Source organism: Electrona antarctica, assembly GCF_951216825.1.
Source record: "Electrona antarctica genome assembly, chromosome: 12".
NCBI classification, from domain to species: domain Eukaryota; kingdom Metazoa; phylum Chordata; class Actinopteri; order Myctophiformes; family Myctophidae; genus Electrona; species Electrona antarctica.
This window is the reverse complement of record NC_136793.1, coordinates 48,679,233-48,706,696: the sequence shown is the minus strand read 5'-3', so window position 1 is coordinate 48,706,696 and position 27,464 is coordinate 48,679,233.

The window sequence follows — 27,464 nt, the reverse complement described above, 5'->3', positions numbered from 1 at the left end:
CGCTGTTTAACGGCCCATAGTCCCCCGAGTCCCGCGATGCACTCTACTCTCTTCTAATTATCGATCTCTTTCTCAACTTGGATTATCGTTAAGCGAATACCTCTCTTTGTCTAATTTTCCGTGCAGCCAGCACAACAGAATGATCAACCCCCGTTGAGCTGAAGTGTACAGCCAACATGACTTTCTCCCCCCCCCCCCCCACCACCACCACCACCACCACCACATTCAGGACTAAATAAGTTGAAGCAGCTGAAATCGTTGGCTGTCCTTCCTTACGTTGAGCGTTGCCATCGTTCTTTAAAAGCGTTCCACAGCTGAAGAATGTATCATGATGTGGGACGAGTCCACGAGACGCTACACCACGCAGACGTGACAGACTATCCCAAGTGGTTCTCAAGCAGTGGTCCGGGGACCACCAGTGGTCCTTGAGGGGGTTCCATGTGGTCCCCAGTGGTCCGGGGATCACCAGTGGTCCTTGAGGGGGCTCCATGAGGTGGTCCACCACTTCACAGCTAAATGATGGAGAGTTGGTAACTACATTAGATCTTTAACTCTTGAGAGCGTAAGGGTTCATTTGGTTTCATTTTACGCTCAAGATTTAGATTATTGTTAAACATTTGCATTACATATTTACAAGAATTCTACGTAATTAGAGAATGTAAAAAATATATATATTCTGATCAACGTTTTCCTGTTATCTCTCCCATGGTACCAACATCAATACAGCATGGAATTGTGGACAAAATCTTATCCAGCGATAACAACATATTCTACGTTTTGGGTCTGAGAGGCTAAATCTCATCAAATGGTGATCCGTCCGTTAATAGTGGGCCTTTATAATGAAAGGGTTAAAAACCACTGGTCTATCCCAAGGGGAGTAATCATGGCTGAGGGAAGTAGAGGTGCTCTGGGTGCTGGAGCACCCCCTCCCCCCAGGCACAGCCCCCCCCTCGAACAGGAGGGGGGAAAAAAGGAAATTTAAAAAAATATATATGAATAATAGAAATGTCACGTTATTATTTATATAAATAAAAGTGGACTGGTTGGAGGATAAAATAAATAGTATTCTTAAACGACTTTTTTTGTATTTATTTGTATCATAGTCTCTGCTCTGCTGCTGACGCTATTTCCGGTTACCTTTACGCACGGGGCGCACACATTTGAATTTCTCCGGTCAGCCTGACTGTGTGTGTTGTTGTTGTCAACATGGCTCAGAAGAGAATGATTGATTTATTTGGTGGGTCCAAGCCCAAATCAAGTCTAGTTCATGAACCCTTCATGAGCACCAGCAGCAGTTTTCAGCAGGGGAAGAGTGCTAACGTTGAAGAGGACATTGTCGTGGAGTTGTCGTCGTCGTCGGACAATAATAAAAACAACAACAGCAGCAGCAGCACCAGCAGCAGTGTTCAGGCCCCTGTACCTGCAGCCATGAGCCAGGCGACTACCGTTATTACCCTCACGTAGCCTACATAATGACATTCTGGACATGTAACACACGTTGGATATACAGTAAATGTCATGATGAGGGAATTAACCACCCCGGAGCGCAAGAGCACATTTGGGGTTTAAGGTAAAGCATTTACTATTATGAGTACCACAGACGAAAAACAGTCTAAGTCCAAATTTCAGACTGACCCCTCCACGAAAAGGCCTCGGTGTCCTGAACCCTTATCTATCATTTATATATTATGGATCAATAGTGTGGACTTAGACTGTTATTCGTCTGTGGTACTCAGTAACTATATTATTTCTCTAATAGTCACTATTGCAGTGAGAAATAATATAGTATTTACTAATTACTATGGCCGCCGTGCCAACTGAACTGCTGAATGCTGCTGCAATTTAATGTTAGATATTAGATTCTGACGGGGAGGGATCTATGATGAATGATGACGATACAACACCCGGGTCGCCGAGCCCAAACGCGCTGCACTGTCAGCTCGTCTGTTGTATAATAGGGCTATAATTTATATGTTTTGTTTTGATATCGGCGCCTTGCCAATGTCATGTGTAGCCTAAATAGGCCTATGCCTTTTTATGATGCATTTTGTCAGTTTGTTCATATAACTTGCGTGTGGAGAGGGAAAGTAAAAGCCACTTTTCACGCGCGCACCCCCTACTTGACGCTCAGCCCCAGCTAATGTAAAGTACTTCCCGCAGGCCTGGGAATAGGCCAGATAGAGAGAGAGAGAGAGAGAGAGAGAGAGACAGCAGTCAAATCTCAGTATAGAGACTCGATTCTGCCTTAATTTGCCATCCTGTTTTTCTCCTCCACCCTGTTGTCTTGTTTTCAGCTTTTTTTCCCTTTTTTCTTTTTTGCTCCATGTGTTCTCCCTTCTGTTGTGATTCAAGCTGTTAGTGAAAAAATCTCCCCACCACCCCCAAATTAAACAACAACAACAACAACAAAACAGAAAGATCTGGGACAGCAACATGGACAACAATGGACCTGCAGGGGGGACTGCCCTTAAGGCAGACCTCCTGCTACTCTGACCTGTGCTGCGGGTTACAAATCATCCGTGCTGCGGGTTACAAATCACCTATGGCTTCCTGTGAGGTTAGGGTTAGGTTAGGACTTGGGATAGTGTTAGTAATGGTGAGACTAACGGGAGGCTATACTGGACCTGGCGGGTTGCACACTGCACTTGTTTTGTTTTCTTGTTAGTTTTTTCACACAGCAATTCTTTCCAAATATCGCAATGCAAGACCGTCAGCCTATAGCTTCTCATCCCTGCATGGACGTTTGCAATTAAAACTCCACTGCGGACCAAAAGTGACCTTTTACTGCATGGGTGAAAATGGTTGAAAGAGATCCTCTGAGAAATGTGTCTAATAATTACATGTTGTTAGTCACATTCCAATGCAACTAAACTGGTCCATTTGGTTCCATTTGCACACTCTCAGAGTAAGATTGACACTCACATTTCCAGATTTTAAAACATCCCCCAAACCCCACGATAGTTGCCGAGAAGTTTCCAGCTACACCACCGCTTCTCGACGTCCAAAAAAATGGGCCCTTGCGGCCGCGCCTGTATAACAGGGTCCATTTGGTTCCCTTTCTACACTCTCAGTCTCAGGATTTCACAGTGTGCATTGGGGTCCTGTCCTGTCCCCCCCTCCCCCTGAACCCCATATGTTGCCGAGTGGTTTCTAGCTGTTGGGAAAGCGGAGTGTTAACCTCGTCTTCCAAACCGCAGGCGAGAAGAGAAGGGGCTGCATTCCTCCCCGAGAACCCCACGTGCTGTTTATCTGCATCCGCGCACTCTGTCGCCATGGCAACCCCTAACCAAATACACTGGCCTGAAAAACTCTGTTTCATTTTTTCCTCCCCTCATTTTCTTCTTTTTTTTTGGGGGGGGGGGGGGTTCATTTTTTTTGTGGCGATTTCATCACTGGGCTCCCATGCACACTCTGGGCTAAGATAAACAGAGATGGAACCCGCACTCAAAGCCAAAAGCCTGTGTGAGTTTATTTTGAATCTCCGCCCGGGCCCGGCTCGCTCGCTCGCTCACTCGCTCGGTTCATGACGCTGTTTCGCCACCCCTCTCACTTTTCACTGCCCCCCCCCCACCCGCCCAAAACACAAAAAATGAAGAAGAAGAAGGGGAAAAAAATAGTTGGAAAGTGCTGGGAGGTTTTGTGAGGCAGCTAGGCGGAGGAGGAGGAGGAGGAGGACAGGAGACTGGAGCTCTGGTTTGAGTTGGCTGCGGCTCATCTCGACTGAGACACACTACGCCCCAAATAGTTTGAGAGCAGTTTTTTTCCCCCTTTTTATTTTTTACGAGATTCTGAGAACCTCCAGAGTGGAGCAGAGAGACGATCCATTATTTATCTGTTTACATGCTGTCACCGCTACACGACACCAGTACATTTCTATCACTTTCTGGCACTACTACAGCCTGTGCTTCGTCGTTCGTATGATGCCGTCGCCGGCCAAAAATAGCCAGTCTGCAACATGCTCACGACATGTCGCTTTGCAGATCGGCCTTTCCCGGCGCACATCGTCGTGTGACAGATTATAAAGTAAGCATAGCAGGCAGACGGACATACACAAATACTCAACACATTCATTCAGGGAACCCTATACACCCCCAGAAACTCCATATTAATGGACTATAGCCGGTAATAAGACACTTTGTCCTCCTAATTAGAAGCCCTTCTCCCTCATTCAGCCGGGCGTTCCAGTGGTTGACTATTCCTTTATTAGGCAGGATTCCATCTCCAGCTTTCCAATAGGCTCTTAACTGCTGCCTAATAGAGGATTTTCCCACACTTCCTTCCTCCGAGCCTCCGAGGAGCCGTTGGACTGAGAGAGAGTTAATTTGTTTCTAACGCTTGGCTAATGGAGGGTCCTCCTGACCGCGGGAAATTGAGTATAGCGGGATTTTTCGGGGGAATGACCTTGCTGCGCGCCGTGCCCTATAAAATGAAGCCCTAAAAAAAAGAAGACGAGAGCAATTCCTCCCCGCTGTTAATTCCTCTGCGTCACGGCGAGGAACGCACGTCGACTCAAACGGGATGGAAAGGTATACGGTCGGATGAGAAGGCTCGGACGGAAGTGGAGAGGCTTTATAGTCTGTTGTATTTTGTTTTTGTTTTTGTTGTATCAAAAGACACAAATTTGCGCCTGGAACCAGATGGTACAGAGGTGCCACCATTTATTTTCTGTAGCGAGCTGTGAGAGTGGAAAGAGTGAGAGAGATTGTGTGTGTGTGTGTGTGTGTGTGTGTGTGTGTGTGTGTGTGTGTGTGTGTGTGTGTGTGTGTGTGTGTGTGTGTGTGTGTGTGTGTGTGTGTGTGTGTGTGTGTGTGTGTGTGTGTGTGTGTGTGTGTGTGTGTGTGTGTGTGTGTGTGTGTGTATGACTGTGTGTGTGTATGACTGTGTGTGTGTGTGTGTGTGTGTGTGTGTGTGTGTGTGTGTGTATGACTGTGTGTGTGTGTGTGTGTATGACTGTGTGTGTGTGTGTGTGTGTGTGTGTGTGTGTGTGTGTGTGTGTGTGTGTGTGTGTGTGTGTGTGTGTGTGTGTGTGTGTGTGTGTGTGTGTGGACTATCTCAGCCCTGCAGTGGCCAGTCCGTTAGCTCATGAGTGACAACCTGTGGCACTATCAGCTGTCCTGCTGCCCCGTGTGAGTGACGGGGGTGAGGGGGGGGACAGAGTCATGCCAGGCGAATGTGGGAGGGGGAGGAGTCTGCATGGGGAGGGCGAAGGCTATATCTAGAAATAGCACCACCGGCCCCAAAATGGCTCCCCTAATCAATCTAATTCCATCTGTGCGTGTGTGTGTGCGTGCGTGCGTGCGTGCGTGCGTGCGTGCGTGCGTGCGTGCGTGCGTGCGTGCGTGCGTGCGTGCGTGCGTGCGTGTGTGCGTGCGTGCGTGCGTGCGTGTCTCTCTCTCAGACGTTTCAGAGCATGGAGATAACCTTATCTTAACCTGCCACATCCTTTACAATTAGCGCTCTCTGTACACTCACTCGCACACAGGCACTCACGCACGAGCGCACACACAATGCTGCGTGCGTGCACACAAGCTCTCATTCCCACAACCAGATCATCTCCCTGTTCGCCACCTGAGTACCTTTTCTCGTCGCCACGGCGCTCTGACTTCTCTGGTGTGCTACCCTCTTAGATCACTATCATTCATACAGGGACTGGGTCACACAGTGGATCACTATTATATCACTATCATTCATACAGGGACTGGGTCACACAGTGGATCACTATTATATCACTATCATTCATACAGGGACTGGGTCACACACAGTGGATCACTATTAGATCACTATCATTCATACAGGGACTGGGTCACACAGTGGATCACTATTATATCACTATCATTCATACAGGGACTGAGTCACACAGTGGATCACTATCACTACCATTCATACAGGGACTGGGTCACACAGTGGATCACTATCACTATCATTCATACAGGGACTGGGTCACACAGTGGATCACTATCACTATCATTCATACAGGGACTGGGTCACACAGTGGATCACTATCATTCATACAGGGACTGGGTCACACAGTGGATCACTATTAGATCACTATCATTCATACAGGGACTGGGTCACACAGTGGATCACTATTAGATCACTATCATTCATACAGGGACTGGGTCACACAGTGGATCACTATTAGATCACTATCATTCATACAGGGACTGAGTCACACACAGTGGATCACTATTAGATCACTATCATTCATACAGGGACTGGGTCACACAGTGGATCATTATTAAATCACTATCATTCATACAGGGACTGAGTCACACAGTGGATCACTATTAGATCACTATCATTCATACAGGGACTGGGTCACACAGTGGATCACTATTAGATCACTATCATTCATACAGGGACTGAGTCACACAGTGGATCACTATTAGATCACTATCATTCATACAGGGACTGAGTCACACAGTGGATCACTATTAGATCACTATCATTCATACAGGGACTGAGTCACACAGTGGATCACTATTAGATCACTATCATTCATACAGGGACTGGGTCACACACAGTGGATCACTATCACTATCATTCATACAGGGACTGGGTCACAGTGGATCACTATTAGATCACTATCATTCATACAGGGACTGGGTCATACAGTGGATCACTATTATATCACTATCATTCATACAGGGACTGGGTCACACAGTGGATCACTATTAGATCACTATCATTCATACAGGGACTGAGTCACACAGTGGATCACTATCACTATCATTCATACAGGGACTGGGTCACACAGTGGATCACTATCACTATCATTCATACAGGGACTGGGTCACACAGTGGATCACTATCACTATCATTCATACAGGGACTGGGTCACACAGTGGATCACTATCACTATCATTCATACAGGGACTGGGTCACACAGTGGATCACTATCATTCATACAGGGACTGGGTCACACAGTGGATCACTATTAGATCACTATCATTCATACAGGGACTGGGTCACACAGTGGATCACTATTAGATCACTATCATTCATACAGGGACTGGGTCACACAGTGGATCACTATTAGATCACTATCATTCATACAGGGACTGAGTCACACACAGTGGATCACTATTAGATCACTATCATTCATACAGGGACTGGGTCACACAGTGGATCATTATTAAATCGCTATCATTCATACAGGGACTGAGTCACACAGTGGATCACTATTAGATCACTATCATTCATACAGGGACTGAGTCACACAGTGGATCACTATTAGATCACTATCATTCATACAGGGACTGAGTCACACAGTGGATCACTATTAGATCACTATCATTCATACAGGGACTGGGTCACACACAGTGGATCACTATCACTATCATTCATACAGGGACTGGGTCACAGTGGATCACTATTAGATCACTATCATTCATACAGGGACTGGGTCACACAGTGGATCATTATTAAATCACTATCATTCATACAGGGACTGAGTCTCACACAGTGGCAAAGACTGAGTTTTGTCTGTTTTATTGTATCTTTAAAATACTTCAGTCAGGACAACTCATGAATGGATGAAATATATATTTATTGAATATAAAATTAGCAATATATTTCTTATGGTTTGGTGATGAATTGGATCATGCTGATCAAGCACATCAGTCCCAAACATATGGACTCCGAATCCCCCGTACCTAAACAGCAGATCCAAAACGACAGGTGGTAGCTGGGGTGGAGGAGGGTGAGCAGCAAAATGTTTAAGCAGACAGCAGCGCAGCAGAATCAGTGTGTGCAGCAGCAAGCAAGCAGGGTGAGCAGTGCAAACCTCCAGTTTAATGAAATAGCCGGAATTAAGGTGGAATGAGTGTGTGATTGGATGAGTGAATCATGAGAACATGATGCTGATGGGTCCCAAAGAACGGCCGGCAGCAACTGCACTGCGTTTCCTGACTGAACTTGCTTTGCGCATGTCTGTGACAGCTGACAGGCTCATACGTATGTTACAAGCAGTGGTGGAAAAAGTAATGTTTTACTTAAGTACAATACTGCAATGTAGAAGTACTCCGTTATAGGTGAAAGTCCGGAATTCAAAATTGAGTACAAAAGTATTGGTATCAAAATGTACTTAAAGTTCCAAAAGTATACTCATTATGCAGAATCTTTGTACATTTTAAAATGTATACAAATCTTGAAAATGATAAATCTTTCTTTTTTGGAAAATAAAAAAGGTGAAAGTGGTTACGCCTGTCTAATAATGAAACGTTTTAACAAGAGCTCGTGACTCGAAACAGATTGTTTTTCCCCCATTCCCTGAAAAGTGAGGGTTTTGGACAAAGTTTCCATCCGACAGTGACAATACATTTTCTAATGACCATAGCAGTCGTCGAGCGCTTCCAGCAAACTCCAGCGAGTGAAGCGTGCACCCTGCGGGGATGGTGCGTGACGCCGCTATAGCGCAGAGACGCTAGCGGGTGGCGTATCGCTTGAAAAACCTCCGTTATGCTTCACACCTGCATGTGTTCTGGAACAGTGGGCAAGCACTAACGACAGCAACGTGTGTGTGTGTGTGTGTGTGTGTGTGTGTGTGTGTGTGTGTGTGTGTGTGTGTGTGTGTGTGTGTGTGTGTGTGTGTGTGTGTGTGTGTGTGTGTGTGTGTGTGTGTGTGTGTGTGTGTGTGTGTGTGTGTGTGTGTGTGTGTGTGTGTGTGTGTGTGTGTGCGCGCGCGCGCGCCACTGACAGACCATCACCAGAGCTTTGTGCCTGGATATGGCTGGTGTAAGGAGGGGAAGGGAAGGAGGGGAAGGGATTGGTGGTGGTGTTTTGGGGGGTATATGTTACAGTATGGAGATGACATTTTAACCACTCAAAGCTGCACTACATGTAACTTTCCTCTTCTACCCCGGATTTGAACCCGGTTTCCTCCACAAGAGCTGACATTTTTACCATTAAGCTGGCCTGCTTGCTCAGGGGATAAATTGAATCTTGTCAGATCCTGTGTCTAGCTCAGACACGACCTTTGACATGATCTAAATGTTTCAATAGAAGAGCAGGGAGACAAAATATGATATAGTATAATAATTTAAATACGTTATATTAAAATAAAATTACATTTAATTCATGAAAATAAGTTGAGTATATTGCCGCTTAATGCCCTATTGTACTTTGTGGTACAGCTGTGTGGTGTGGCCCAAAATCACAAAAAACAATGTTTGTGTCGCAATGTGACTTGTAGTGCCTGTATGTAGATCTGCTATGTTCGCTGTTTTTAAATTCACCATTTTGAATCTACTGTATGCTATTGTATAAAATAAAAATAAATAATTTAAAATAAAATAATTTTAGTAACTGTGCCCTCAAAATTTGAGGACGGAAGTGTCGGGCCGGAACATCCGTCAGATGTATTTTTTCAACCAAATCACAACACTTGTTTCATACACGGTCATAATGTCGTTCGCAGTGCATCCATTAACACCCAATACCTTGCTGCTCGTTTTCAGAAGAATTAATCCAAGGTTTGTCATATTATGGTTTATAGTAGGCATAAACATTAGCTGGTCAGTCAGTGTGTGCAGAGTGAGAAGCAGCACTGCTCTGCTGATTAAATTGATATGACCTAGATATGTCATATAACTGACTGGCAAGATAATTAGTTATTTGGCAACACCTGTGTGAAATACCAATAGTATAATTTATAAAAGGCTTTCATATAGCCTACTCTTAGGCTACATTTCAGGGTGTTAATTTCAATTAGTCAATACTTGCAAATTGAAGGCCAAAATAAACATTAATTAATTAATTAATTAATTAATTAATGTTCGCACAGGGCCTCGCATTTTTCCCAGACGCCTCTGGTTAGTAGCAGTAATTGCGCGCTCTGCTTGCACACAAGTAGGCCATGTATGGCCTTGTTTGGCCTACTATTTTTGTCGCATTCCCAAGACAATAGATTGATGACCAGCAGTGGTTTCCTATGGAGACACAAAGAGTCTCCTTTATGTCTCCATAGGGAACCACTGCAACTATATCCCTTTAAAAAGGACACTGACCCGCTCCTTACCGTGTGCTTCCTGACACCTTGGATTTATAACACTGTTTCTTTTGTTGGGACACATACTGTCTATTGATTCCTTGTTCCTTGTTGTTCCCTGTGTTGTACAGTACAGTATGGGCAGTTGTGTGTGTGTGTATGTGTGTATGTGTGTATGTGTGTGTGTGTGTGTGCGCGCGTGCGTGCGTGCCTCTCGTTTGCGTGCATGCGCGTGTGTGTATACATGCACGGTTGTGTATATGTGTCTGGGATAGGACAGAATGGACACGTACACAAACAGTGGGCCTCATTTATCGACATGTGTGTAAATCTATGCATCAACGGATACGAGCGGACACATTCTGCCAGATTGATCAAACAAGCTTATACATGCACACACAGTATTTTGTTCGTATCTCTGTGTATTATCATGTTGATAAATACCCAATCTATCCAACAAACTACATTTCAGAGAATTTCTATTGGCTTAAATCCACACGCCTGAGAAGGAGCTTGGAGTTCCTTTGTTGGCATTATAAGTGATTGCATGCATGAAAGGAAAACCTTTTTTATGCATAAAGAAAAACCTTTCTCAAGCAACCATTGTTAAAAAATTGTTAATGATAAAATGTTTTGTTCAATGTTTTGTTCAATAATGTAGCGGTAGCGAGTGTCGGTTGCTGTCTGGCAAAAAAAACAACTAAAAACATTGCGGTAAATTCATTGTCAAAAGTTCTGTGTGTGCTGGAACAGGTTAAGAGGGAGAGAAACTGGTTCGTCATGAAACTGGAGGCAAAGGAGGGGGAAAGAAAAAAAACCAAGCCCACAAAAGAAGCATGTGAGCCACAGGCGGAGGTCAGAGTTCGACCAATAAGACGTCCACAATGGATGAACGCATTGACCAAATTATCGCAGAAAAGTCGTTGGCTGGAAATAACCCGGAGGGTGACAACGATCTGTTTTCACTTGGGTCAATCTTCTTCTTTTTTTTGGTCTTGGAATAATCACCCTCCAACTTAAGTTTTTTTGTATATCTGTAATGACACAAACTCTAACGTCATATTTCTCTCAGAAGAACCAGGCTCTTCGACACGACTCCCAGAAGGGCTCCGTCATTTTTAATCAGAATAAGAGAGGCAAAACATGAAACAAACACACTTTAACAGCCATGTTTGGGCCATCCGTGTGTACAATGCGAGTTGTTTCAGAGCACTCGTGAACATCTCCTCGCATCCATGTGTGAACAAAAAGGTGACGCAAGAAAAAAACATAGATAAATCCCACATTTTGTTTTGCGCAATTGCATTTACGAGCCCATTTACGATCGAACTCGTTTTGGCTCACGTTTGATGAATGAAGCCCCAGTGAGTGAATAGTGACTGGTCAGGATAATTAGCACTAGTAATGAGATGCAGTGGGTTGAGTGTGTTTTACCTTGCGCCAGTGCTGACGGCCATGCTGCGTCCTTGAAGTCCACCAGAGGTGGACGTGATGACACTGCCTCATCAGCACCCAGCTGCTCACAGCCGTGATGGAAGAAGTACTCAAATGGTTTACTTGAGTAAAAGTATCAATACTGTACATTGTGCTCTGTGCACAATTCCTTGCGCCCGGTCACTGTTAGTGGACCATTGTTGGAGATTTGTTGTATATTTTGGTTTCTTGAGGTGTGTCATGGATGTATTATTTGGCTTTATTTGACATGTACGCTGTAGCATTGAAGTGTAATTTTGTTTCTGCCTCTTGGCCAGTTCACACTTGCAAAAGAGACTCAGTCTCACTGTGTTTTTACTGGTTAAATAAAGGTTAAAGAAATTAATAAAAATAGTGCAATATAGAAATGCTCAGTTACAACTAAAAGTCCGGAATTCAAAATGTACTTGAGTAAAAGTACAAAAGTATTGGCGTCAAAGTGTACTTAAAGCACCAAAAGTGAAAGTACTCATAATGCAGAATGTCATTTGAAATGTTTTGAAAATAGCTGATCTACAAGCTCACAATGTGTCGCGATGTGACGCATTGTGAGCTTGTACATCGGCTTTTTTTCAAAGGGGATTCGTCATTACAGTAGCGCAAATGTATCCCAGTATGAATCATAATCATCTAAGCATACAGGTATAGCTGCCGCTTAGCAGAAATGGAAATTAAAAAATAAAATAATGAAAAGATATTTAAAAAGATATTATTTTCGTGAACGGAAATGACAAACAGATGCCATGCAGCTTCCTGCCTCGGATTTCGGAAGCAGTAGTTCAAGACTCTGTATAGCAGGGGTTCTCAACCAGTAGTCCAGGGACCACCAGTGGTCCTTGAGGGGGTTCCAGGTGAGACCTTCATATGAAAAGGGTTGAAAACCACTGCTGTATAGCATTGAGGTTGTACAGTAGAACAGTTGTGTGGCTACGCAAGATCAGGAAGGCAGGGTCAGTTCCAGACACCCTCCTAACAGAGTCAGTTTCAGACACCCTCCTAACAGAGTCAGTTCCAGACACCCTCCTAACAGAGTCAGTTCCAGACACCCTCCTAACAGAGTCAGTTCCAGACACCCTCCTAACAGCGTCAGTTTCAGACACCCTCCTAACAGAGTCAGTTTCAGACACCCTCCTAACAGAGTCAGTTCCAGACACTCTCCTAACAGAGTCAGTTTCAGACACCCTCCTAACAGAGTCAGTTTCAGACACCCTCCTAACAGAGTCAGTTTCAGACACCCTCCTAACAGAGTCAGTTTCAGACACCCTCCTAACAGAGTCAGTTCCAGACACTCTCCTAACAGAGTCAGTTTCAGACACCCTCCTAACAGAGTCAGTTTCAGACACCCTCCTAACAGAGTCAGTTTCAGACACCCTCCTAACAGAGTCAGTTTCAGACACCCTCCTAACAGAGTCAGTTTCAGACACCCTCCTAACAGAGTCAGTTTCAGACACCCTCCTAACAGAGTCAGTTTCAGACACCCTCCTAACAGAGTCAGTTTCAGACACCCTCCTAACAGAGTCAGTTCCAGACACTCTCCTAACAGAGTCAGTTTCAGACACCCTCCTAACAGAGTCAGTTTCAGACACCCTCCTAACAGAGTCAGTTTCAGACACCCTCCTAACAGAGTCAGTTTCAGACACCCTCCTAACAGAGTCAGTTCCAGACACCCTCCTAACAGAGTCAGTTTCAGACACCCTCCTAACAGAGTCAGTTTCAGACACCCTCCTAACAGCGTCGAGGAAGACAGAGGCCCAAAACGTTTAACCTGACGACCGTTTGCCCCTCGTTCGACACTGTCCAGCGCCACAATAAAGATGATTAGAATAATTGATCAATTTACTCTGGGGCCAAAACCGATCGATGAGATACATTATTAAAGGAAGGCTATTGATCAGGGGTGGCGGCAAGTTGAGTAAAATGTTTACTGCAGCAGAGAGGTCCGGATCAATGGTGGCAGTGGATGCAGTTGAATAGAGGCCCTTATGGATCGATGTGTGTGATAGGGCAGTAGGTATAGGGCTTATGGATCCGTCCGCTGTCCCTTTTCTGACACCGTGGTTCTCAAAGTGGGGTCCGGGGACCCCCACGGGTCCTTGAGTGGGAGGGTTCCACGGGATCCCCAGCAAAATGGGTAAAAATGGGTTCATCACAATCATTTTAACTACTATATGCTTTGTTTACATAATTAGGCTATTCAAAAATAGCAGATGTACAGTACAAGTATAATATATATTAAAAAATAAATAAATAAAAGTGTTCCAATTGATCCCATGTAGTTATTTTGTCACAGAAAAAGTAAACATGCATATTTAAAGACTTTCTTTTCAAAGTCTTTCGGAAAATAGCCGCGATCCACAAGCCCACAACGCATCACATCGCAACACATTTTAGCTGCTTTTATTAACGTGATACTTCTCATGGAATTGTGGATCAATCAGCAATTGATGAGGCAATAGGAGTCAAGACAATATTCTAAAGGTTGTGATGGATATGCTTTTATGTGCACCACAGAAGTACAATAACACTCGGTATCATGGTACGGTAGTTAGTTCTGCCAAGGAGAACATGCAGGGCTCAGAAAATAGTTCAAGGACAAGCTGAACCATAACAAGACACAGGCTCTACCAAAACAATAGCTATCAGCCCTAGTGGAGTCATCTAGGCTCCTACAAGCTATCACATATCATCATGTATTACAGTACAGTAAGTGAGGGTAAAATATAATGGTTACATATAAGCAACCATAATAACAATATAGTTACAGTAGCATGTTATGTAGACAGATGCCATGTCATTCTATAGCATTCTATAGTGTTTATATTTTCAATGTACGGTTGTATTTCCATGTGTTGTAATTCTTCTGCACACTCTTGTTGAACATAATATGAAGATTCAAGGTTTCTGCCCCAGACCATAGCGACCATTCATTGCAGACCTTTTCGTCAACGAGCAGGGCCGGGCTAGGTGACATGAATGGATCCCCCCCCATCCACTCTGTTCACAATTTTCTCACACACTTATACGACTTGCATGCGTCGTGCGTGCGTGCGTGCCCCATACTTGCTTGTGTGCCAGGTGCTTGCATAATACATTGTCCAAGTGGGAATCCACGTGTGTGTGAGTGAGATTCAATTTGTGTGTGTGTGTGTGTGTGTGTGTGTGTGTGTGTGTGTGTGTGTGTGTGTGTGTGTGTGTGTGTGTGTGTGTGTGTGTGTGTGTGTGTGTGTGTGTGTGTGTGTGTGTGTGTGTGTGTGTGTGTGTGTGTGTGTGTGTGTGTGTGTGTGTGTGTGTGTGTGTGTGTGTGTGTGTGTGTGTGCGTACGTGTGCATACGTGTGCAAGGGGCGGAGGGGGCTATAAGCGAGTGAGTTATCCTTGGCTTCTAAAGTAGCAGATCAACAAGTGCAAATTGCAGGTTCATAAGCTGCGTTGTGAGCTTATGGATCTGCTATTTTGAGTGTGCAGCTGCAGCATAAATCAGTCTATAGGCGAGGCTATTGATTGCGGACATTTTAGAAAGTCAACACAGACCACTGCTACTCCACCACCAGTTCAAGGAGCTGTTTTACACACAAAAGGAATCTTTGAGGAGAGAAAAATGGAGGGTTAGAAGGAGGGGGGCGGGGGGGGGGGGGGGGGGGGGGGGGGGTCTGAAAAAAGAAAGGAGGCTAGGATTTTTTTTTAAATGTGCTCCATAGAAAAGCAGACTCAAGCCTCTTCTGGTTGTGGTCCACCCCCCCCGCCCCCCCCTCCCCCCTATCCCCCTCCCTCCTTCTTTAGCTGCCTCCATTCTTTGTAGCCATAGAAAGGAGCAGAATGATTGTGGGGTGCATTGGCGGGGAGGGGAGGGGAGGGGAGGGGAGGGGGGTGTGGAGGGGGGTCATACTGAATAGACCTCAACGCTTTTACAGATTTCCTCTCTCTCTCCACCATGGAGGCCAGCTGACCTTTTGAGGGGAGAGAGAGAGAGAGACAGAGAGAGAGAGACAGAGAGAGAGAGACAGAGAGAGAGAGAGAGAAGGGTGCAGGAGGGGGGAGGGAAATCATAATGAAAAGTGGTAATTCCTTAGAGAGAGAGAGAGAGAGAGAGAAATTGTCCAAGGGCCAGTAATGAGATCGTCTGACTAGCGGGTTGCTATAGCGACAACCAACAGTATTACTATACACTACACTGTATGAATGTGAGAAAGACCATCTATTGTTGCCACAAGTAGATGAGTCCCAGAGAGAGAGAGAGAGAGAGAGAGAGAGAGAGAGAGAGAGAGAGAGAGAGAGAGAGAGAGAGAGAGAGAGAGAGAGAGAGAGAGAGAGAGAGAGAGAGAGAATTAAAATGGTGAATACAGTAATTGGTACTAAAGTGATAGCAAATTAATGTGGAATGTGAATGTAGGAAAAAATTATAAAATGACAACCGTGACGTGCGTGCGTGCGTGCGTGCGTGCGTGCGTACATTGTGAGTTCGATTTAAAGCTGCAACTTTTAAAGATGTAACTTTCGTCTTCTACCCCGGATTTGAACCCAGTTTCCTGCACAAGAGCTGACATTTGACCATTGAGCTGATAGATAAACTGAATCTTAATTACCGTCGGGGCAAACGTTGTGTTGGATCCTGTGTCTATAGGTGAGACATGACCTTTGACCCAATTTAAATGTCTCAATAGAAGAGCAGGGACCCGCAATACAACCGCCCCAATTGTATCAGTTATATTTGTATCCACACTTCTGGTTCCACTGAATCCTTCAGAATAATGGTGCAAGAGTGCCAGCCAGATGAGGGAGCTTTTATTCTGAAGCACTTTCACTTTTCCGTTTCTCAAAAAGGAGGAAGCAAAATCGTCCATTTCTACATCGCGCCGATAAAGGTATTTCTCTTCAGAAGCGTTAATATTATTTGTAACCGTGATGCAGAATGAAGTCAGAGATTAGCCCCAGAACATCCACGCTTTGATCCGCCATGCGGACCGATGCAGCGTAGATAAAAGGCTTTTAACCCATTTTTGGGTTAAAATTCTTGAGAACGACTGACACAGAAACATGGGTTTTTCAGAAAACATTCCTTTTTCAGAAAAAAGGAAGTAAATGGTACACATGCATGAACCAGTTTGGGCGGGGCTGAGCAAGGCGTTGCCTATAGCAGGGATTTTCAACTGATTGTGAACCAGGGACCACCACCCTGACTTAGAATCAACCTGGGGACCAGTGTTGCGTTGGTTGGGGAATCTGGGGATATGGGCTAAGATGAATGCTTTTGTAACACTTGCTATGCATCCCGTGTGTATACATTCCACTGTTTCTCAACCAATGGTCCATTGACTACTAATAATTTTCTAATGATAATAATGACTCAACCAGACAATCCGCTGCACTTCCCCCTCTCTTGAGATTCTAACTCAACTTTCTGTTGAATTTCTTGACCTCCAATTTGGTCAGGGACCACATGCAATACTTCCAGGGACCACCAGTGGTCCACGGACCACCTGTTGAAAACCCCTGGCCTATAGCAACCGGGCCGTTGCCAAAAAAATATATTTTAGCAAGACCGTTGTATATCGATAAAAAAAAAGCCCAGATGTCCTTAGCACCCCTTATTTGATAAGACGTTTGTGGATGTCTTATCAGTGGAAAAAATGAATTTTTTTCATAAAAAACAAGTGCTTTAAGTGTGTATACAGGTACATTATAAGTTGAATTTTGCCAGCGAATACACTGTAAAATCCATAGCGGTTAATTCAACTCTCAGAGTTGAGGTTTCTATACCGTGCAGGTTCACAATAATAGGTCCCTGCGTGGGTCCATGGAATGAAGACCCCGGCTGCTCCCACGGTGTGGGACGGTGCTGTGAGCGTCATGATGTGATTACAGTGGTGGTATCTCCCCCGTAGCTCCACAACTCCAGTCCGTGATAAACTATCATCGCTGTAGATTGAGACAAATGACTCCCTCTCCCATCCAGAGATGCCCAAATGTTGGTGTATACGGTACTGTGTGTGTGTGTGTGTGTGTGTGTGTGTGTGTGTGTGTGTGTGTGTGTGTGTGTGTGTGTGTGTGTGTGTGTGTGTGTGTGTGTGTGTGTGTGTGTGTGTGTGAGAGAGCGGGGGTGGGGGGGGGGGGGGAGAGCAGAAGAATCAGCCTGGGTGGAAGTGTAGGAGGGGTGTGCTTGCTGAGTGATTACAATATGTTGCTAAAATGGATCACATTTGCGCCTGTTCGTGTGAACGGCACGTGTGTGTGTGTGTGCGTGCATGTGTGTGTGTGTGTGTGCGTGCGTGTGTGCGTGCATGCGTCGGTCGGAGCACACACACACTCGGATTCCTTTCGTGAGAGTGCGAGGAGGACGTCCGTCCTCAAACGCGTGCGTGAGGACAAAACGATCGTTTGTTTTTCCCTCTCAAAACATTTGAGTTGAAACGTGCACTGTGGGGGGGGGGGGGGGGGGGGGGGTGGGGGGGTCGGTGTGGTGGTGGTGGTGGTGGTGGTGGTGTGTGACACTGCTGCTGCACTGCCCTGTGGGTAAGGAACGAACGTTTGGTTTGGTTTCCTTCCTCGGAGGAAGCAGTGGCTCATGTGAGCCCGGAGACAGGAGGTGGTGTGGCCCCAGCGATAATCACATTGAATGGACAATACTGCAGATATACAGTAGGTGTGGGGCGGCAGCAAGCACGCATGTCTGCTCTGTCTGCACACCAACGGACATGCAGTACAGTGCTGGAATAAAGGCATGTTTTTATATAACATTGCTGTCGGGCAGAAACCTCTTGCTTGTCTCCATATTATAACTTTTTTTTTTTTTTTTAAGATATTCTAGACAAGGAATGACACGCAGAAAAGGTCGTCGGGGATCGAGATTCGAACCAGCGACACGCTTTCAGGCTGCATTGGAGCCTGTATGTGCTATGCGCCTGGACCGCTAGGCTAGCTGGCGCCCCTATATTATACATTTTTGCATTTTTTTCTTTCCCATAAATGTACACTTTACTTGTAGAATGTAGAAATGTATAATACTCTGTTACAATCAAAAGGCCTGAATTCAAAAGTTTAAATGCTCACAAAACGTGCTGTGCCATATAGGCTATGTACAATTTTAGATTGGATATTTTGGACGAACTACAATTCCTTTTTATGAAGTAAAAGCTTGTACATCTGTAACTAATTTATTTCAGTTAGCTAAAGTTAATTCAAGTTTTCAAATAATTGCAGTGGAGTTAAAAAGGTTTGCCTCGGAGATGTAGTGGAGTAGAAGTATCGAAAAATGGAAACGCTCAAGAAAAGTAAAGTATAAGTTGTATAAGTAAGAAATTGTACTCAAGTACAGTACTTAAAGCTGTTTAAAGTAAATCTACTTGGTTACTTTCATCAACAGGCCGGCAAACACTAGTATGAACAATTCTCTTCTGGGACCCCCAGAAGAGAAGATTTATTGTGTTACAAAACATTTTCAATGTTCAAAAATAGCAGATGTACAGTACAAACTCACAGCGTGGCTCAACGTGTTATACAGGCTTTACAGACCCCCCTCAAGCACCCCTGGGGGTCCCCGGACCCCAGTTTACAGAACCCCCTTAAGCACCCCTGGGGGTCCCCGGACCCCAGTTTACAGAACCCCCTCAAGCACCCCTGGGGGTCCCCGGACCCCAGTTTGAGAACCCCCTCAAGCACCCCTGGGGGTCCCCGGACCCCAGTTTACAGAACCCCCTCAAGCACCCCTGGGGGTCCCCGGACCCCAGTTTACAGAACCCCCTCAAGCACCCCTGGGGGTCCCCGGACCCCAGTTTACAGAACCCCCTCAAGCACCCCTGGGGGTCCCCGGACCCCAGTTTGAGAACCCCCTCAAGCACCCCTGGGGGTCCCCGGACCCCAGTTTACAGAACCCCCTCAAGCACCCCTGGGGGTCCCCGGACCCCAGTTTGAGAACCCCCTCAAGCACCCCTGGGGGTCCCCGGACCCCAGTTTGAGAACCCCCTCAAGCACCCCTGGGGGTCCCCGGACCCCAGTTTGAGTACCCCCTCAAGCACCCCTGGGGGTCCCCGGACCCCAGTTTACAGAACCCCCTCAAGCACCCCTGGGGGTCCCCGGACCCCAGTTTACAGAACCCCCTCAAGCACCCCTGGGGGTCCCCGGACCCCAGTTTGAGAACCCCCTCAAGCACCCCTGGGGGTCCCCGGACCCCAGTTTACAGAACCCCCTCAAGCACCCCTGGGGGTCCCCGGACCCCAGTTTACAGAACCCCCTCAAGCACCCCTGGGGGTCCCCGGACCCCAGTTTGAGAACCACTGCTTTGCGTAATTTATATATAAGCATTTTCTTCTGTAGTTTTACTAGAATTTCGCGGGCCTTCGGCCCGCTCATCCCAGAGTTGCGTTGCCCCGCGTTGCGATACAGAAGTCCCCAGATACAGAAGTCCACAGTGACACGCGTTGTATGTAGCTGTTTTGTGCTGCTGCGCTTGCGCGCGCGCGCGTGTAGTGTTGTTGTTCTTATCCATATATGCGCCTCGGTTCGTCCTGATTGTACGACGTCAGGTGTCGACACGGTCGTGTTTGCATTATTGTAACTGTGTATGTAATCGCGGTGCTCTCCGTCCAAGTTAGAATCAGTGTAGAACCTGTGTTGTTGTTGTTCTTCTTCTACGTTTGGTTTCCGGCAGGCTGTACACTGTGTGTGTGTGCACGCGTGTGTGTGTGTGTGTACTGTGTAACTTCCGGTAGTGTTTCCGGAAGTGTGAAAGGTATCACGAAAAACACGTGGGTCACGTCAGTGGCGGCTGGTGACTTTTGTCCTAGAGAGGGCGCTATGAAAATATCAAGAAAACATGCACTATAGGTATCATCACATTCAATGGAAGGCTTTTAAAAATACAAAATAAACATGGCATTGCCAAACATGGCTAATTTCACTGCATTTTCCATGTAGATTGAGGCTACATTTTTTTTTTGTCATTGTCTTGTTGTTCCATTATGAAAATTAATTATTATCTTTACCTGGCTCCATGTGGCTCATCATTCATGTTTTTCTAGCGTCTGTGTTGACTGTGTGTTAAACTATATGTCAAACTGTGTTGTGATGTTTATGCTGCCCCCAAGTGGTTTGTGGTGTGAATAACATTGATCGCACACATTTTTCGACCCAGTGGCTTTCTATCGTTTGTATTGAAGTCTGAATCATAGCCACGTTGACAGCGTTTGTAATAAACCAACCCGTTTGTAAATCCGTCAAGATTTGAGCGAGTTATGACTGTTTCTGTTTGAGCTGCCATTGAACATACTGTACTGTAGGCCCGAAGTAAGATGGCTGCCGGGTGAACGACGTCAGAAACTCCGCCTTGAGCCATCTAGTGTTTGTATATATCTATGCTCCAGATGAACGCGCAGCAACATGTGACACTCAGTAACCAATCAGAAACGTCACACAACGTAAACAACATGTGACATTTCATGGCAGCAGAATACAACGTGGCAGCATAATACAACTTGTAATCACTGCCTTTGGTTAGTGGTTCCTTATATTATATAATATTGACGTTTCTGGATTGCTAATTTTAAATAAATTACAGGCTGCAGATGTCATTTCTCCGTCATTCTTATTCACGTTTTATTCAGGGGTTGTGCATGGTGGTGCGGCGCACCAGCGCCCCCTATGGACCGGCCGCCACTGGGTCACGTGGTGGGGTTGTGAGCCATTGGGAAGGGGTGATGTAGTGTTGCCAGGTCCACGTATTGTAAGCGAGTGGTAGTGTGTGTAAGTATAGGCTGTAGGCTGTAGGAAGTCAGGGTTTGCGGTGTTGTTTACATAGTGGCATCAATGTTGGCGGTGCAGCCAATGAAAAGAGGGGAATCACGGGATGCAGTGTTGCCAGGTCCGCGAATTGTAAGCGAGTTGTAAGTAGCGTGTTGAATGGCATTTTTTCTGGGCTTGTTTTAATAGACCTGGCAACATGTGAGTGTGTGCGTGCGGGGGTGTGGGTGCTTGGGGAGATATTGTTTGTTGTGAAGAGATACAATGCCGGCGTGGGTGTGGAAGGGAGGCAACGTTGGTGTCAGCGAATGGCATTATGTCAGAGCGCAGAACCCTGAGTACTGGAGCACCTCAGGGCTGCGTTAGCTCACCTGTCCTTTTTACTCTGTATACAAATTAGTGTAGAAGTGGCAACCCGAACAATTACATCATTAAATTCTCGGATGATACTGCCATCTTAGCCCTTCTGGACAAGTATAGTGATTTAGCTAACTACTTTTAGGCCTACAGAGCTTTGTAAAGTGGTGTGATGACAACCACCTTATTCATAACATTAAGAAGAAACAGGAGATGGTGTTTGACCCCAAGAGTATTGGTGATCACAGGCATGTGGTCATTCATGACTCGACCATCTCACAGGTCTCCTCATATAAATACTTGGGTATCTGTATTGACAACTCACTAACTTGGAATACACATGTTGACAGCCTCTGTAGTAAATTACAGCAAAGACTGCACTTTCTTCAACGTCTCAGGGTTCATGGTGTTGACCAAAAATGTATGTTAGTGTCGAGCAGTCTTGGAAAGCCTGGTCAGGTTTGGCATCACAGTTTGGTTCGGTAATCTCTCCAAATTGTTCAGATTGGTGCAGACTGCAGGGAAGATCATAGGGGTAAGACAACTCCCCTCTCTGCAGGCTATTTATGAGAAGGCTACACTAAAACAGGCTACAAATAATTGTCAGTGATGTTACCCATGTTTTAAATGGCAAGTTTGTACTTCTGCCCTCTGGGAGAAGATAAAGAACCAAAGTGGAAGTACATCATATTTAAAAAATCGTGTACCAGCATCAACTAAGATGTTGAACGAGGCTCTGAAACGGCAGTAACTGTATGGCTAGATTATCCACATCATGTGTGCAATTGTGTACTGTTGTGTCTCCTATGTATTTTTGTTTTGTCATTGATGTTTTATGTGTGGCTGTAGCTGGGGTGAAAGCCCAAGACAAATTTCCCTTGTGGACAATATGAGTTATGACTGTTTCTGTTTGAGCTGCCATTGAACATACTGTACTGTAGGCCCGAAGTAAGATGGCTGCCGGGTGAACGACGTCAGAAACTCCGCCTTGAGCCATCTAGTGTTTGTATATATCTATGCTCCAGATGAACGCGCAGCAACATGTGACACTCAGTAACCAATCAGAAACGTCACACAACGTAAACAACATGTGACATTTCATGGCAGCAGAATACAACGTGGCAGCATAATACAACTTGTAATCACTGCCTTTGGTTAGTGGTTCCTTATATTATATAATATTGACGTTTCTGGATTGCTAATTTTAAATAAATTACAGGCTGCAGATGTCATTTCTCCGTCATTCTTATTCACGTTTTATTCAGGGGTTGTGCATGGTGGTGCGGCGCACCAGCGCCCCCTATGGACCGGCCGCCACTGGGTCACGTGGTGGGGTTGTGAGCCATTGGGAAGGGGTGATGTAGTGTTGCCAGGTCCACGTATTGTAAGCGAGTGGTAGTGTGTGTAAGTATAGGCTGTAGGCTGTAGGAAGTCAGGGTTTGCGGTGTTGTTTACATAGTGGCATCAATGTTGGCGGTGCAGCCAATGAAAAGAGGGGAATCACGGGATGCAGTGTTGCCAGGTCCGCGAATTGTAAGCGAGTTGTAAGTAGCGTGTTGAATGGCATTTTTTCTGGGCTTGTTTTAATAGACCTGGCAACATGTGAGTGTGTGCGTGCGGGGGTGTGGGTGCTTGGGGAGATATTGTTTGTTGTGAAGAGATACAATGCCGGCGTGGGTGTGGAAGGGAGGCAACGTTGGTGTCAGTGCAATGAGTGATGTTCCGCGGTTGGTGTTGAGGGGCGGCGTTCGGCGCGATATGAGGAGATAGCGGCCGAACGACGCGGAGGGTAAGTGTGTGACGTGACTGCCGTGTGAGTGTAGTGTGTTGCAGTGTGTCAGTGACGTGTCAGTGATGTATGCAGTGTGTGACTTTGGGTCCCTTTTCCTGGGTTGGGTACAACTTCTCACTTGTATATATAGATACATGTACTGTATCCTCTGTGTATGTCAATGACAATCCACCATTATGCTTAAATCTCTCTGCACTTGGTTGCGATCACATGGCCCCAAACTAAGCTTTTCTTTTTCTATTTATTTTTTTTACATCTGTTTCAGGAATTAAACAGTTACACAACCATGTTTGCTGTATCTAATCTGTATTCCAAAGATTTTATGACTGCAATTACCAAGATTTCATTCAAATATGGATGACTAACTGCAGCGTCCGTCCCCAATGACATTACATACTGATACAGATAAGACTGTTATTTACAGAGCTTTCATCAGTTGCATGAGCAGACAGAGAGAAAGGAACAAGGAGGAATGACACTTAACCCATTAAGCTGAGACTAGATTCTACAAATGTCTTCTAAATCCTGACTGTTTTCTGAAAAACCTATGTTTCTATATCAGTGGTTCTCAAACTATTTCATATCAAGGACCCCCAGAATTATCTGTATCATGCCGCGGACCATCCATCCAACAGCTCCACCAGAGTGTTCCAGACTTCCCTCTCCAGAGCAACATTAGTGACTTCCTCCTGGGGGATCCCGAGACGTTCCAAGGACAGTGAGTCGATGTGTTTCCAACTGCGCCTTGGTCTGGCCCCATGGTCTCCTCCCAGTGGGATGTGCCTCAAGGACCTCCCTAGGGAGACGCCCGAGAGGCATCCTAACCAGATGCCCGAACCACCTAAGCTGGCTCCTTTCCAGGCGAAGAAGCAACGACTCTACTCCAAGTCTCTCTCGTGTGACTGAACTGCTCACCCTGCCAGCCACACGTTGAAGAAAACTCATTTCGGCCGCTTGTATTCGCAACCTTATTCTTTCGGTCATGGCCCACACTTCATGACCATAGGTGAGAGTAGGAACGAAGATTGCTCGGTAGACAGAGAGCTTTTCCTTCTGGCCCAACTCTCTTTTTGTCACAACAGTGCGGTACAGCGACTGCAACACCGCCCCTGTGCAATGCCCTGTGCAATGCTGCGGACCCCCATCTGAAAATATGTTGTTTCAGGGACCCCACAGAAGCAAATATTTGAGTTAAAAATGTCCGCTATGAAAGAGATGCACACGCTTTCACGATTTTTCAAAAAGAGCAGATCTACAAGCTCGTAGTGCAGCACTTGGTGCCGCGCTATGAGCCTGTAGATCTGCTATTTTTCAACAGTTAAAGTATAAAATAATGTTTAATGTGGTTAAACGCTCCAGGTTCCAGGTCCTAATGGGTTAAATGGATTTGTTCACTTTTTTGTTGCACCCTACATGTATACTCAGCAGTCATGTAATAACAAAGACAGACATTGCATGATCATCGACGTCTTCATTGGCAGATATACATGTGTACATACATAGATACAGAGCAGTTGTACAACCCTGCAGTCACACGCACGCACGCACGCACGCACACACTATATATATAATTTATATATATGGCGAGAAATGTTTGTCGACTACCATTTTTCACTGACTAAAAGTAAATAAAAACTAAACTGTCAAATGAATGAATTTCGTTGACAAATCCAAACTAGACTGAAATGTGTGGAGATAGTGGAGACGAGAGCCAGTATAGAATTAAGACAAGTCTGCTTTTTGCTTGGATGTGTCATGCTCCAAAAATAGCAGATCTACAAGCTCACAATGTTTGGCATATATCTAAGTGTAAAGGCATTACGACACCATCATGGCCTGCCAAAATACATTTTAGTCGACTAAATCAACTGTAGATTGAGTAAAACTAGACTATAACTAAAAGATTTCAGATGACAAATGAAAATTGCATCCCCCCCCCCCCCAAAAAAAAGAAGACGACTAAGACTAAACAAATATTTTCTGTCAAAATTAGCACTGCCATGTTGTGGAAAGTGATGTGGCCTCATATGTACCTCTTTTTCTTTTTTTAGTTCCAGGGTTCTTGTTCACAGAAACGTCTTCACACCCACACCCCCTCCTGGGTGAATGGGAGGGGGATGTGCTGGAGCTTGCATGCAAAAGCAGAACATTCCGTGTTGACTTGAAATATATAACATTGTCATCGCCGCTGTCGATGCCGTTTAGCGTCACACATGTCAAGCCTTCTCCTTCAAGTGATGTTCCACGACTAGAACAACTTTAATATGAAGCATCTCTTCAGTAGTATACTGCATATAAACATGTCCCCATATGAGTTCACCAAAACCCCGCCATCAATATTGGCTACTTTGGAAGTCCAAAGATGTGACTTGCATTCATTGTTTAACCCAGGGGTGGGCAACTGGCGGCCCGGGGGCCACATGCGGCCCCCACCTTCACTTAATGTGGCCCTCAGGTTAATGTCAGAATACTGATATAATATTGGTTTCAGCTGTTTACAATTCCACAACATGCAAACATGACCCGCTTTAATTACTTAAGTCTAAATTAGTGGCTCAATGCTCAACACAAGTATAATTAAAGGCATTTGAAATGACATAAAAATGTTAATTTTCAGGATTCCAATTCAAAAATAGCAAAAAATAATTCAAGATTTCAATTCGAATATAGCAAAAATAGCCGATCTACAAGCTCAAAACGCGTCGCAGCGCGACGCGTTTTCAGCTTGTAGATCGGCTTGTAGATCGGCTATTTTTGCTACGACAGTAATATATGGCTCTAGGGAGTGAGTGTGGAAATATAGTGGCCCTCTCCATCATCAAAGTTGCCCAGCCCTGGTTTAACCACTTAAACCACGGATCTTCAACAGGGGGTCTGGGATCACTAGGGGGTCCGGTTGTATATCGTTGTGAGACGTCAACAAGGGGTAAGTTCAGTGTCTACGTGCAAGAGGAAGGAATGTCCAGGACGAGGGATATGAAATGAACTTCTTTACTTGTCAGAATGGCAGGAGTAATTATTACAAGCATTTCAGTACGCTTTAGCTTCGGTGCAGAGGAACGTACAGTATGTCCACACCAAAACCAGCAAGCATCACAATCACAATGAAAGTTCAATGAATGAACCGGAAAAGTAAATCTCCATCCACATACTGTACATGTACCCGCCCACACATACATGTAATTCCGGTGCCAAGGTGACAGGGCCGGATTAACACCTCTGAGGGCCCCTGGGCACTGAAGCTCGAAGGGCCCCCCTTCACGCGTGCGCAACATTTTTGCTGTTTTGGAGCCGTTTTGGGGCAGTTTTATGCTGTTATATTGGCCTATTTCCGGTCGCCTACCCCCCCCCCCAGAGTGACAGCCAATCTAGTGCATTGTTGCTGCTTTACACACAATTGCACTTTTCAGCTGCCTTCTCACCAACAATAAAACACTAAAAAAATGTTTTTTTTTTGATGGGCCCCTGGTGCCCAAGGGCCCCTGGGCACGTGCCCAAAGTGCCCATATGGTAGATCCGGCCCTGCAAGGTGAGAGAAGGAATACAAGAGAATCACATATGCTGTAACAATTACTATAAGCTAAATAATAAGAACAGTATGTATAGGAATAACATAGCACCTGTGTTACAATATATTGTATATAGTATTGAGGATTTAAGTGGTGAACTGTCTGTCCAACACAACGCTATACACAAGCTATGCCGCTACTGTATGAGGCATACAATGAAACTATCTATGAAAAGGTTTGATTTGCAACACAACTTATGTGTAGTCCCTGCTTCATCTCTGTATCAGCGAGTGGTACCTGAAAATCGCTGAAGACCCCTGACTTAGACCACATACTTGGTTGACCCTCAGAGCTCTATACGAGTGGCCTTTGTGTATTCCCTCTACATGAAATATATTTTTAATACATGCATTTTTCCCACAGTAACATATTGTAAAAAATTACAGTCAGTTGTGTTCCAACTGTAGAACGTAGCTTTACAGTATCATCCCCCAAGCACTCACTATTTCCTTCCTAATAGACAACAATACTTGTTGTCTATTTTACATAGATGCTAATTATGTTATCCAGATGTGTGTTGGTTACTTGTTCACATGTGTTTTGTATATACCTATT